The sequence below is a fragment of the Medicago sativa genome, chromosome 8 (assembly GCF_051527215.1).
Source record: "Medicago sativa cultivar Bolivia chromosome 8, Bolivia_mono, whole genome shotgun sequence".
In the NCBI taxonomy this organism is placed as follows: Eukaryota; Viridiplantae; Streptophyta; class Magnoliopsida; order Fabales; family Fabaceae; genus Medicago; species Medicago sativa.
Genome location: NC_140756.1, coordinates 40,309,566 through 40,325,048, shown reverse-complemented (window position 1 = coordinate 40,325,048; position 15,483 = coordinate 40,309,566). Strand labels below are relative to the sequence as shown.

Genomic DNA, 15,483 nt, shown 5'->3' with positions numbered 1-15,483 from the left:
TGCTTTTTCTGCAGCTTGGTATGTCGAGCCTTGAGTATTTTTCTGGTGATCTCTATCTAGTAAATTCATCCGTTCAATGCTGCTGTGAGCATATATTTCACACTGTCATTCTTTTCCGAGTATTTGTGTTATTTTTCGATATAACTTACTTTTATAATCGAAAATCCGTTTATCTGCTGTACTGCGAGCAGGTAAGTCATGAAATCCAGGAGACTTACTGTAACGGACAAGAACGGGGAACGGCTCGTGATAGATCAATGATTTTTCTTCAACATGTCCTTTATTAATTTATTTCTGGGCTTTGATGGCAAGGCATACAGATTGAATTTTGAACATGTTTTTCTGCAGCATGGTCTGTCAAACTAAATAACAACTTTCATCGCAGCAACAGGGAACAGCTCCTGATAGATAAATGATTTTTCTTCAATGAGTTCTTCATTAATTTAATTTTTGGGCTTTGATTGCAAGGCATATAAATTGAATTTGTACATGTTTTTCTGCAGCACGGTCTGTCAAACTGATAACTTTATTCACAGCATAGAGCCTAGCGTGTTTATTTGGTGATATCTATCATAATCTTTTTGTTTTCAGCATTTCTTTAACTACTCTCAGAGTACGAATATTTCTTGATTCGTTATTCTTCTGTGTTGCAGGAGCAATAATCTGTGAACATACGTTTTCTTACTATTCTATCTATCTTTCTCTTGTTTGATTCTCATGTGGTGTATTCTTATTCTTTTCTGGTTGATTTTTTATGTTTGGGTTCCAATTGATTGTCCTCTAATTCCTTTGTTACAACAAATTTTAATCTTTGTGGGCGTGCGTTTAAGGTATTGCTATTTGAGTAACAGGTAATAGTAATGTTTTGCAGAACTTGGAAACATAACTGGGGTTCTGATATGAATGTTGCCATCATATATTTCTTTTTGTTATTTACTCTTCCGTCTTGCAGGAGAAGTGATCTGTGAACATACTCTGATTCTATTGATCTCCCTCTTGTTTATATCTGAGAAGTTCAGCCTTAGGTTTTCTTACACCATCATACTACTGATCCCTTACATTTAGTAAATTCATCCGTTCAATGCTGCTGTGAGCATATATTTCACACTGTCATGCTTTTGCGAGTATTATTTGTGTTATTTTTCAATATAACTCTTACTTTTATAATCGACGATCCGTTTATCTGCTGTACTGCGAGCAGGGAAGTCATGAAATCTAGGAGACTTAATGTAACGGACAAGAACGGGGAACGGCTCATGATAGATCAATGATTTTTCTTCAACGTTCTTTATTAATTTATTTCTGGGCTTTGATGGCAAGGCATACAGATTGAATTTTGAACATGGTTCTCTGCAGCACGGTCTGTCAAACTAAATAAACTAAATTGAATTTGAACATGGTTTACTGCAGCACGGTCTGTCAAACTGATAACTTTATTCACAGCATAGAGCCTAGCGTGTTTATTTGGTGATATCTATCATAATCTTTTTGTTTTCAACATTTCTTTAACTACTACTCTCAGAGTATGAATATTTCTTGATTCGTTATTCTTCAGTGTTGCAGGAGCAATAATCTGTGAACATACGATTTCTTACGATTCTATCTATCATTCTCTTGTTTGATCCTCAGTATTCTTATTCTTTTCTGGTTGATTCTTTTTGTTTGAATTCCAATTGATTGTCCTTTAATTCCTCTGTTACAACAAATTTTAATCTTTGTGGGCGTGCGTTTAAGGTATTGCTATTTGAGTAACAGGTAATAGTAATGTTTTGCAGAACTTGGAAACATAACTGGGGTTCTGATATGAAGCCAATTGAGTCTCAGTAAATGGTAATGTTTTGAAAAACTTGATACATCATTCCTGGTGGAATTTTGAATTAAACCCTGTTTTCTTCAGTGTAGTGTATCATAAAATAACCACAGTCTGTTGTGTATTAGTAAGTGTACAGGTTTCTAGATACACTCTTATGTGTGCAGGGAGGGTTGTGATTATATGTGAAAAGTCTAGCCGTAAGTGTTCTTATCCGTTCTGTTTGTCATGGTGTAGTGTTTATATACATGAATCATCTGTTGTTTACAGGTTAAGTGTTACATAGGTTTGGTGTGCAACAGAAGTCTCAGATCACACTTCACTGTTAAGTTTTCCTTCTGAAATGGTGAAATTGGTTTGTGCTACTTAAAGGATATTTGATTTGATATACACTGACGACTGTTTGCTAGGATTAATTTCGCGATCTGGATTTAGGGAGAAATTGGTGGAGATGAGTGCTTCTGCTCCCTGTACTACTTATCTTCTGTCAACTAATTAACAAGGATACATGATTTGATATACATTTTTGACTGTTGATAGGATTGAGTTGGCAATCTGAACTTAGGGAGAAATTGGTGATGAGTGCCTCTTTCCTTTGTACTACTTATCTTCTGTCAACTAGTTACAAGGATACACGATTTGATATGTGTAATTAACAAGGATACATGATTTGATATAAGTAACCAACAAGGATACATGATTTGACATTCATATTCGACTGTTGCTAGGATTGATTTTGCAATCTGAACTTAGGGAGAAATTGGTGGAGATGAGTGCCTCTGTCTTTTGTACTACTTATCTTCTGTCAACTAATTAATACATGATTTGATATACGTTTTCGACTGGGTCTAGGATTAATTTGGCAGTCTGACCTAAGGGAAAAATTGGCGGAGATGAGTGCCTCTGTCGTGTGTACTACTTATCTTTTGTTAACTAATTAACTAGGATACATGATTTGATATTTTTTGACTGTTGCTAGGATTAATTTGGCGGTCTGAACTTGGGGAGAAATTGGTGGGAGATGAGTGCTTCTGTCCTTTGTACTACTTCCGTTCAACCTGGGGATTAAACTGATAATTTTCTAGTGTGTTTTTATGCTGTGATTTGGGATAGCGCGGTCCTCTGATGGTTTCTTGCTAGTGTCGGAGTTTTTGTTGTTCTGTAGCAGGAGTGAGTATGAAGCATATATGAATTCTTGACTGGTTTGGCACTTTAATTTGTTGATTTGTCCCTTCCTCTGCTATAATTCTTTTCTATTTTTCTGTCGTTTGTGGTTATATAAATGAATAAGAATCTTCTCTCCAAAACACACAGATTCTGCAATTGAAGCAAGGACTTGGTTTGGGGGGAGTTTAATGGAGCACCAGAATTTTCATTTGGTTGTCTCTACTTTGACAATGATTTCTTTTAAGTTTCCATATCTTTTTTGAGGATTTAGTTTTCTCGTTCCTTCCCGACTCACTGTGTTTGTAAATGGGGTTTTTTGTTGTGAAATTTTATCAGCTTGTGTTACAGGGTACATGATGTACCTTGATTTTAAAGCCGCAGCCAACCTTATTACTACGAACATGCTGATCTGCGACTTGGTTTGAATGATCAAGCTGCTATTCTTTCTCTCTTGGTACTTTTTCCTACAACGTAATTTTCCTGTACGTTTTTATCTGGTGTTGACAGGGTTGTTGCACGGGTTCAGAGAAATTGAAGTTGAGTGTCTTTACCGCTTTGTACAAATCAACATGAACATATGAACCATAATGTTTTGCTGTGGTATATATTTTATGTACATTTCAGTGAAGGATTCTTTGTGAAAGCTTAGTTAGGGTGAGGTTATCACAGATTTTCCTTCCATTTTGGGATATAATTGATCATTTTAAGTTATATGTTTTTCTTCCATTGAGTTTAGTCAGTGGTTTAGCATAAAAGATTTGGAGCAACTCTGCAATTTGTAAGATGCTAGAGTAACTTACTCTGACCTTCCCAAAATGAGGAGGCAGAAGGGAGCTTGACTGCAAGACCCACCCGTTGAGAAGGGACGAAAGTCGGCCTTAGTGATATACGATCCCGAAGAGCGGCTTTTGCTTAAACTCTAGGAATTTGGGCAGTTTGGTTTGGTGCTGATTGTTTTGGTGATCTGTTTGTTGGGGAATAATTTAGCAGGGGGAAATGATATTCTTTTACCTTTTGTTGTTTCTGTTGTTAGTTTATTTATGGTGTGTACTCCTAAAATGCTATTATCTTCGTTACAGTGGTCCAAGGACACCTCCGGTATTAGGTGGAAGCTTAAATTGCCGTGTCATAGAGTCCAACATCTTGCAAATTGGATAGAAATTTGTTCCGGTTCTTCTGCAGGCTTAAATTTGGTGGCCATCTCTGCTATGAAAATTCGACATTTTAGTCTTCGTTTGATACTTGGCATCTTTTTTCAGTTCTTTTGAATTGTGTGGGTGTTACAGGGGGAAATGTGGTGTGTTGTGACCTGTGGAAACCGGAGGTTTACATACTAACCATTCAGCTGCGATAGATCAGTAAATTTTTACATATCTTTCCTTTGATCAGTAAATTTGTATGTATATGTTATGGCATTGAGGATATCTTTCCTTTGATGTGTCTCATATGCTAGTGTTGGATATATGTGTTTTTGCCATCAGGAGCATGAATATTGAAGCATACAAGATTCTAGAGTAAATGATTTTGCCCAGGACGAGGGTATGAAATTCTGGACAGCTTAGTTTGGTGTTATGTTCTGGTAGTTTGCCATCTTTTCTAGTTATACAAGAATGAGAATCTTCTGTCCCAAATTTGTAGCTTTGTCTTGACCTGCCTGTATCTGTAATCTGTTTTGGACAGTTTGGGTGGTCATTTATTGCCTTGATGGCGGTCTTTATTTGGGGAACTTTTCTATACCATTTATTATTTGATGATGTGCATAACAATAAGTGGATTTTTCTGAGTGCACCGGCTTCAAGGTGATTTCTACTTGGTTATACATCCTTTGTGCTTTCTGCTTGGATTGTGAAATGATGTGTGGAACATGATGATAAACTGTCCATTCAGCTTCTGGACAAAACCAGCCATTTTCGTATTATTAATGGTGTGTCCTGCATTGTTTCTATTAAGAACAACCACGATAATGGAATATATCTCTTTGCTTAACCAAGTGTGCAGAGTCAATTGATTATTAAGAATAATTTTGATTTGATTGGAAGTCATACAAATTGAATTTTAATTATGTTCTTAATTATTATGCAGCGTGGTGGTTTGTCAAACTAAGCGGGGATTTGGTGATGTCTGTTAATTTTTCTTTTCAAAATTTCTTCATTGTTTTTTATGTATAATATTAAATCAGTTAATATTTTTTGATTCGGTGATCTCTTTGGTTTTTCAGGAGAAATAACCTATGAAATCACGATTTCTTCTGGTTCTATCTTTCTTCCTCTAATTTTGTATCTTTTTTCATTTCTGAGTTCATGTGCGATACATAAAAATTGGATCATGAACTTTCTTTTTCAGATTGTTGTCAAAATAATAACCTCATTCATAGCTAAGAACCTCAAGTCTTAATTTGGTAATATGTAGTAAATCCTTTTTGTTAAAATCTTTATTGATTTTGAGAACAAATAGCCATGGTTTTGTTGATTTTGCCGCTAAATTAAATTATCTGATTTGTTCTCTTAAATTTTATTCTAGATGATATCTCACATTATTAGTGTAAGCGTAGAGTTGTTGCTCTTGTTCTTTCATATAACTCAAATCTCAGTGTTCATCAACCTTGTAAAACTCTTAATAAAAATACTAGTTATCTCATGGCTTATAGGCATAGCCTAATATGATCAATACTCTTTAAATCCCAAGAATCTGTCAACATGTTCTCCAGATAATTTGAATTTCTTCAATGAGTCATACAAATTGATTTTGAAATTGCTTTTCTGCAGCGTGGTTTGTCAAAATAATGATCTCCTTCATTCATAGCATGGAGCCTCTTTTTGTTCAATCTTTAGTGTTGCTGGAGACCATGTATGAGTTTGCATGATCTTCTTTCTACTTTCTTTCGTTTCTTGATCCATTAGCCATATTGTTTTCTCCTTGATTGCTTAATTTCAGGTTTTCCTATGAGCGAGATCTTAGGGTTATACTTCTCTTCAATCTTCTTTTACAATCCGTTATCAAGAATTATTTCTGTAATTTTTGGATTATTGAATATAAACTTCATTGGATAATTGAGACATACATTTGGTAAATTTTGGATTGTTAAATTGTAAATTTACTTTTTGGTGTTACACGAGAGGATGATTCCGATTTCTTGATTCTGAAGTTTGTTTATTCTTGTTCATACTTTCTTTCGTTTCTTGTTTTCTTAACCTGTTGGCTGTATTGTTTGCTCCATGATTGCTTGATTTCAGGGTTCTCCTGCTAGCAAACGTGAGCATTAGGGACTTGCTTATTATATGGTCCCCTCAGATTATAGATATCATGATTTTTAACACTTCTCTTGACTCTTCGTTTACAAATTGGTTATCAAAACTTGTCTCTGTATTTTTTGGGATATAATTCTTCATTTGATAATCTGGCGATGCATTTATCGATCTTGCAGTGAGCTGCGAAGTCTGCATTATCTAGAAAATTTTTATACACCTGAAAAGAACAACAGCTTCAGATAGATAAATATCAAATTTCTTTATTGAGCCATTTTTTATTATTTTATTTTCCGATTCAATTGCAAGACGTACGAATTGAATTTTGAACATATTTTCCCGCAGCATGGTTTGTCACACTAATAACCGTCTTCATGGCATGGAGCCTAGCCTTTTTATTTGGTGATAATTCTTTTCAATTTACATCCTATTTTTTTTTTTTTGTTGTTATTTACTTTTCCGTGTTGCAGGAGAAGTGATCGGTGAACATACTCTGGTTCTATTGATCTTCCTCTTGTTTATATCTGAGAAGTTCAGCCTTAGGTTTTCTTACACCACCATACTACTGATTCCTTACATTTTGGTTTTTGATGTAATCTGACAGTGTGATAGTTTACACAATTCTGGAGAAATTGAGACTGCTTTGATGTCATCTCATTTAGGTTTTCTTACTTTCGTTTAGAATTGGAATAAAGCTGGTCATACCTCTTACTTTTCATTCAACCTTGGGATTAAAAATTGGTTATTTTTTTCTTACGTTGATTTGTGTTGGGATGGGATAGTTATGCTCTGATGGTGTGCCCTGCTAGTGTTGCAGTTTTTATGTTTTTGTATCAGGAGCGTGAGTGCAAAGCATACAAGAGTCTTGAGTTTATCCTTTCGCTTGGGTTTTTGATCTTTATGGATTGGTGTTTCGATATCCTTTTTTGGAATGTAGATATCAAGAATTTCACAGTTTTCTTTCTTCTTTTTTGGATCGGTTTTTCCAGAATTTTATGTTTATTTTCAAACTATTGGTTCTAGTTTTTCATTAGTAGATAATCGAGATATATGTTTAACCATTTTGCAGCAAGTGGCAGAATTCTTGAAAACTAGAAACATTTTGCGATTCTTGACACAACGGATATGAACGGAGAATGGCTTCAAATAGATAAATCGAATTTCTTCAGTGGAGCCTTGAGTATGTCTAAGTAAGAACCTCCTTCTGAGTATGGAGCCTTGAGTATTTTTCTGGTGATCTCTATCTAGTAAATTCATCCATTCAATGCTCCTGAGAGCATATATTTCTCACTCTGTCATGTTTTTCTTTTCTTTTTCTTTTTTTCTTTCTTTCTATTTGTGTTATTTTTCGATATAACTCTTCCTTTGATAATCGAAGATCCATTTATCCGTTGTACTGTGAGCAGGGAAGTCTTGAAATCTAGGAGACTTGATGTAATGGACAAGAACGGGGGAACGGCTCCTATAGATAAACGATTTTTCTTTAATGAGTCCTTTATTATTTTAATTTTTTCTGGGATTTGATAGCAAGGCATATACATTGAATTTTGAACATTTTTGTCTGCAGCACGGTTTGTCAATTTGATAACTTTCTTCGCAGCATAGAGCCTAGTGTATTTATTTGGTAATATCTATCATAATCTTTTCGTTTTCAATATTTCTTTAACTACTCTGAGAGTATGAATATTTCTTGATTCGTTACTCTTTGGTCTTGCAGGAGAAATAATCTGTGAACATACGATTTCTTACGATTCTATCTATCATTCTCTTGTTTGATGGCTTGGTTTGGAGATTTAAACTATCTTCCTTCTGTTTGTCACGGTGTAGTGTTTATGCACATGAATCATCTGTTGTTCACAGGTTAAGTTTTCCTTCTGAAATGGAGAAATTGGTTTGTGCTACTTACTTATCTTCTGTCAACTAAATAAAAAGGATATTTGATTTGATATAGACTTTCGACTGTTGATAGGATTGAGTTGGCAATCTGAACATAGGGAGAAATTGGTGATGAATGCCACTTTCCTTTGTACTACTTATCTTCAGTCAACTAATTAACAAGGATACATGATTTGATATACGTAATTAACAAGAATACGCGACTTGACATAAAATTGCGACTTTTGCTAGGATTGATATACACTTTCAACTGTTGCTAGGATTAATTTGGCAATCTGGACTTGGAGAAATTGGTGGAGATGAGTGCCTCTATCTTTTGTACTACTTAACTTCTGTCAACTAATTAATACATGATTTGATATACGTTTTCGACTGTTGGTAGGATTAATTTGGCAATCTGAATTTAGCGAGAAATTGGTGGAGTTGAGTGCCTCTGTCATTTGTACTACTTATCTTCTGTCAACTAATTAACAAGGATACATGATTTATGTTTTCGACTGTTGCTAGGATTAATTTGGCGATCTGAACTTAGGGACAAATTGGCGGAGATGAGTGTCTCTGTCCTTTGTTTGTACTACTTATCTTGTTTCTATGATCAACGTAGTTTTCATTGAAATTTGTAATTTATGAAGATGTCCTCTTCATTACAGTGGCCCAAGGACTCCTCTGTATTTGGTGTAGCTTAAATCGTGTCTATCATATGGCTACATGACAATCTTGCACATTGGATGGAAATTGGTGCCACTGAATCAACTTCTTCTGCAGGCTGTGTCATATACTCCCTATTGTTGCTAGGCTATAATTTGGTCATCTACTTTTTCAGTTTTTGAGTTTTATGTGTGTGATGGAGGAGAAACCTATAAATGTGACAGGAAGCAAGGTTCCATTCAGCCTTGGGATAAAAATGGTAATTTTCTAACGGGGTCCTCTGATGGTTTCTTGCAAGTGTCAAGTTTTTGTTGATCTGTATCAGGAGTGAGTATGAAGCATATAAGAATTCTGGACTGGTTTGGCACTTTAATTTGTTGAATTCTGGACTGGTTTGGCACTTTAATTTGTTGATTTGTCCCTTCCTCTGCTATAATTTTTTTTCTATTTTTCTGCCGTCTGTGAGAATAAAAATATTCACTCCAAAATGGGGTATTCCTCACAGATTCTGCAATTGGAGCAAGGACTTGGTTTATTGCAACTGTCAGTTTTTGCGGTTCTGTCTCAGGAGAGCATGAAGCATATAAGAATTCTGGACTGGTTTGACACTTTAATTTGTTGATTTGTCCCCTCCTCTACTATAATTCGTTTTCTACTTTCCAGCGTTTTGTGGTATATATAATTAAGGGTAAGAATCTTCTCTCTAAAATGGTTATGCCTAACAGATTCTGCAATTGGAGCAAGGACTTGGTTTAAGGGGGACCTTAATGGAGCACAAGAATCTGCAATTGGCTGCCGTTGTTAAGCTTTCATTTGGTTATCTCTACTTTGACAATGATTTCTGCACGTTTCCTTGTCTTTTTCATGCCTTGAATGTACTTGTTCTGGAAAATAGGTTTCCTTTGGCATTGTAATGTGTCGATGTTTAGAATCATTAAACTAAATATTAGGAGAGCTTCAACAATATTTATGATTCTGTCCATCTTTCTTGGATAATCAAGATATACACTTCTGTTTTGCAGAGGGCTAAAGTTTGGATATCTACAACGTTGATTCTGTCCAGTTTGGATATCTACAACGTTGATTCTGTCCATCTTTCTTGGATAATCAAGATATACACTTCTGTTTTGCAGAGGGCTAAAGTTTGGATATCTACAACGTTTGGAGATACACTAGTCCAGATATATCAAAGTCGTTCTTTACTTTCAGTTTTTGGGCTTTGTTCTTAAGACATGCTGCAGATTGGATTGTGAATCTATTTTTCTGTTCAATATTTCTGTTGATTATGAGAGTACATATTTCTTGATTTCTTATTTTCCTTTTTGGTGCTCCAAGAGGTGATCTATTAATGTTGATCTATTAATTTTGATGTTGATCTTAGTGGTTGCTGTACTTATTTTTATGATTATCACAAATAATGAATTGTTAGTTAATTGTCATTCTGATTCTTGTTTGGTTATTTTGCATGATTTTGTTTTGAGCTATCCTGTTGTTCTTTATTATTTTTATTTTCAGGATTTGATTGCAAAATATTAGAATTCTTCAGTTGTGGTTCTTTATTATTTTTATTTTTAGGATTTGTTTGCAAAACGCTAGAATTGAATTGTGTTTTTCTGCAGCGTGGTTTGTAAAACAAATATGTTCTTTCTTCATAGCATAAAACCCTCGAGTTTTGATTTGGGGATCTCTTCCAAAATCTTCTGGTTTTCAATATTTTTTGAAAGCATGTTTTTCTTGACTTTTTATTTTCCCGTGTTGCAGGGAAGGTAATTTAAGAACAAGTGATTCCTTTTGGTTTTGTTTCTCTTGTTTTGATTATTTTTTATTCTTTTTGCTGTTATCTTTCTTTTTTCACCTTCATGTTTTGTACGCTAGTTCTTTTCTGATTTTTTTTAATCCAAGGTTTGATTTGGTTCTGACTTTTATCGCCATACTGCAAAAAAAAAAAAAAACAGCATCACCTTTCAAATTTACATGTATAGCAATAAAAGTCGGAACCAGATTTTTGCAGTCTTTTTAAAAAACCACGCGAACTGACTTGGTTATGGTTCTGAAACCATAACCTTCTGTTTAGTATCAAGCCTCGTGTTTATTTGGGAATTCTCTACTTGGATTGCAAATTTTGTTGGGTTGATTTCTTTTCGACATTTGGTTATTGATCTGAAATCTGACAGTGCAAAGCTTACAGTATCTCGTGAAGTTGGGACAGCTTGCTCCTTTCTTTGTTATGCTGATCTGCGATTTGGTTTGAATAATCAAGCTATTATTCTTTATATTTTAGTTCTTTTTCCTACAATGTAAATTTTAGGTCTTTATATTTTAGTTCTTTTTCATACAATGTAAATTTTCTGTACATTTTCATCCGGTGTTGACAGGGTTGTTGCATGGGTTCGGTGAAATTGAAGTTGAGTGTCTTTACCGCTTTGTACTAAATTTTTGTGAACAAATCAACAAGGACATATGAACCATAATTTTTTGTGAACAAATCAACAAGGACATATGAACCATAATGTTTTGCTTGCTGCGTATTTTCTGCATGGATTCTTTACATTTCAGTATAGGGATTCTTTGTGGAAGCTCAGTTAGAGTATATGATTTTTCTTTGTGGATTCTTTATGGATTCTTTACATTTCAGTATAAGGATTCTTTGTGGAACCATAATGTTTTTCTTGCCATCAGGAGCGTGAATACTGAAGCATACAAGATTATAGAGTATATGATTTTGCCCGCTACGAGGATATGAAATTCTGGTCAGCTTGGTTGGTGTTATGTTCTGGTTGGTAGTCTGCCGTCTTTTCTAGTTATATAAGAATAAGAATCTTCTGTCCCAAATTTGTAGCTTTGTCAGTGGAGTAGATATTCCCTTGTGGTTTGACCTGCCTGTATCTTTAATCTGTTTTGGTCAGCTTGGTTGGTCTCTTATTGTCCTAATGGCGGTTTTTAATCGCAAAGGTTTTCTATAGCCTTTGTTATTTGATGATGTGCATATGAATAAATCGGTTCTCCTAAGTGGATATTTCTGAGTGTACCGGCTTCAAGGTGATTTGTACTTGGTTATACATCCTTTGTGCTTTCTGCTTGGATTGGTTCTTTGTATTTTATCCCGGTCATTGCAAATGTAGGTGGATTGTGAAATGCTTGTGTGGAACATGATGATAGACTGTCCATTCAGCTTTTGGACAAAACCAGCCATTTTCTTATTATTAATGGTGTGTCCTGCATTGTTTCTATTAAGAACAACCACAGTATTGGAATATATCTCTTTGCTTAACCAAGTGTGCATAAGTTAGGCCTGCTTCTAGCTTAGGAATTCTTAATGTGTTGTGAAAGTTGTCTTTTGAAAGTATATGTATAATGTATTTGAAAGTTATCTTTTGATTGTTTGACCTAGCAGTGTTAACTAGAGTACAAATTAAAATATGGTAAGGGAAGTAACTATAAGCAAATGCTGTTTTATGTTTATGATGTTCTAATGATATTTTCATTTCTCTTTCTGAAACACCATTTAATCCAGCAAGTGTACCAGATCACGTTGATGTTCACCATGCAACAGTGTAGTGTAAAATAAAAAATTACAATTATATATGTATCTGTGTATTTTGAAATAGCTTTTTGAATTAACAGCATCTGATCACTTTTAGATTAACACGTGTACCAGATCTTTTCTTAAAACTTCAGTAAGGTTTGAACTTCTATAATTATATCTTTGTATTTTTTATTTGAATAATTAAAACTAGCAAAAGAAATTATAATACTGATTTTTCATGACCAAGTTCCCCAACAATGTTTGATTTTTTCTTGTTACACCTCGAGTTACACTTGAATTGACAAAATATCCTTAAATTATCCATTGTCTCCCACTTTTCTTTTATCTTCCCTTCGACTTCCTTTCCATTCTCTCTGCCTTCTTTTCTACCATGAAAGAGGCGTAAGGCGTAATTAATAACCCATTTTTTTTCATAGCATGAAGCCTCGAGTTCTGATGCATACTTTATCTTATAAGAAGTTGCTGACTGCAGATAATGGTGTAATGTTTTGTGAAACTACGTGATTATCGGACTGAATTGTGAATTGAAACATGTACTGTTCAGTGCAGCTTCTTGGTTATGAATTGTATTCATCTCGTTAATACTACTGTCATTTGGTGTTCACTGGGTAATTGTTACATGGTTTGGTGTACCACAGAAGTCTCCTTTCTCAATCACTACTATTACCCTATTATACGTTTTGTTACATTTAGGTTTGGTTTGGAGAATTGTGGTGGTTACAGAGTTTTGGAGAGATTGAGACAACTTTGTGGTGTTGCAGGGTAAGTGTTCAACAACCTTGTTCATTTTGCTGTCTGAAGTTGAGTAATTGGAGATGAGTGTTTCTCCTCTGTACTATTTTCTTCTGTCAATTAATTACATGAATCAACAAGTTAAATTTTCAATCTCTGAGGTTTAATTTGGCGATCTAAATTTAATGTGAACATTTATGCATTCGTGCTTCTCGACTTGTCTTGCAAGCTTGGATTTGATTAACACGGACTTTCTCATTCGTTTGGTCATCTTATACATACGTATATGTTTTTGTTCTGAGTTGTTGTCCTAATTGTGTACAAGCTGGTGTTGATGATTTTGTGTTTTTTTCTGTGTTCAAGTTTTTGTGTTTCTCGTATTGTTAGGGACGACTTAACTTTGATGAGAGACACAGTCTTTCTATAGTTTTCTTTTATTAATATTTCAATATTTTTTATTTATGATGATGATGATCCTCCTTAAATTGCCTCTTTCATATGGTTACATGACGATCTTGAAAATTGGATGGAAATTTGTTACAATGAATCATCATTTCCTGCAGGCTGTCGTATACTGTCTACTGTTGCTAGGTTATAATTTGGTTTTCCTTTTAATTTCAGTATTTGTTTCGTAATTTGCATCCACTTTTGTCAGTCCTTTGAGTTCTACTTCATAATTAGATAATCGAGATATATGTTTAACCATTTTGCAGCAAGTGGCAGAATTCTGAAAAATTAGAAACATTTTGCGATTCTTGACACAACAGATATGAACAGAGAATGACTTCAAATAGATAAATCGAATTTCTTCAATGATTCATTCTTTATTGGTTTTAATTTCAAGCTTTTGATTATGAGAAGAATTGAACTGTGAACATGCTTTTTCTGCAGCTTGGTATGTCTAAGTAATAACCTCCTTCTGGGTATGGAGCCTTTAGTATTTTTCTGGGGATCTCTATCTAGTAAATTCATCCGTTCAATGCTGCTGTGAGCATATATTTCACACTCTGTCATTCTTTTTGACTCTTTTTTTACAACCAGTTAGCGAGTATTATTTGTCTATTTTTCGATATAACTCTTACTTTGATAATCAAAGATTCGTTTATCCGTTGTACTGCGAGCAGGGAAGTCTTCAAATCTAGGAGACTTAATGTAACGGACAAGAACGGGGAACGGCTCCTGATAGATAAATGATTTTTCTTCAATGAGATCTTTATTAATTTAATTTCTGGGCTTTGATTGCAAGGCATACAAACTGAGTTTTGAACATGTTTTTCTGCAGCACGGTCTGTCAAACCGATAACTTACTTTGCAACATAGAGCCAAGCGTATTTATTTGGTGATATCTATCATAATCTTTTTGTTTTCAATATTTCTTTAACTACTCTGAGAGTATGAATATTGCTTGATTCGTTACTCTTCGGTGTTGCAGGAGAAAATTTGTGAATGTACGATTTCTTACGAATCTATCTATCACTCTCTTGTTTGATCCTTATGTGGTGTATTCTTATTCTTTTCTGGTTGATTCTACAGTAGCTTGATGTTTGCAGTTTTTATTTTGATGATCTGATTGTTTAGTTTGTTTGGGTTCCAATTGATTGTCCTCTTATACCTCTGTTACAACAAATATTATTCTTCGTAGACAGATGTTGTTTTGCGTTAAGGTATTGCTGTTTGGGTAATAGTAATGTTTTGCGGAACTTGGAAACATAACTGGAGTTCTGATATGAATTTTCTGTTTTGGATGCCGTCAAATGAGTCTCAGAAAATGGTAATGTTTTTGCAAAACTTGATACATCACTAAAATAACCACAGTTTGTGTATTATAAAGGATATTTGATTTGATATACACTTATGACTGTTTGCTAGGATTAATTTCGCGATCTAACTTAAGGAGAAATTGGTGGAGATGAGTGATTCCGCTCCATGTACTACTTATCTTCTGTCAACTACTTAACAAGGATACATGATTTGATATTCATTTTCGCCTGTTGATAGGAATGAGTTGGCAATCTGAACTTAGGGAGAAATTGGTGATGAGTGCCTCTTTCCTTTGTACAACTTATCTTCTGTCAACTAGTTACAAGGATGCATGATTTGACATATATTTTCAACTGTTGCTAGGATTAATTTGGCAATCTGAACTTGGGGAAAAATTGGTGGAGATAAGTGCCTCTGTCTTTTGTACTACTTCTGTCAACTAATTAATACATGATTTGATATACGTTTTCGACTGTTGCTAGGATTAATCTGGCAATCTGAACTTAGGGAGAAATTGGTGGAGATGAGTGCCTTTGTCCTTTGTACTACTTATCTTGTTTCTATGACCAACTTATATTGTTTTTTTGTTTTAAATGTTATTTGTAATTTAAAGATGATGAAGATATCCTCTTCATTACAGAGGGGTAGCTTAAATTGTTTCTATCATATGGCTACAT

General features: G+C 34.5%; 1 long non-coding RNA gene across 1 annotated transcript; it reads right to left on the bottom strand.

Annotated features, from left to right (window-relative positions):
* Positions 1 to 1,676: 1,676 nt before the first annotated feature.
* LOC146899075 (uncharacterized) lies at positions 1,677 to 11,966 on the bottom strand. Its single transcript, XR_015022921.1, has 2 exons — positions 11,827 to 11,966; positions 1,677 to 4,783 (listed from the first exon to the last, which is right to left on the bottom strand). It is a non-coding gene; the product is annotated as an uncharacterized LOC146899075 (long non-coding RNA).
* Positions 11,967 to 15,483: the final 3,517 nt, after the last annotated feature.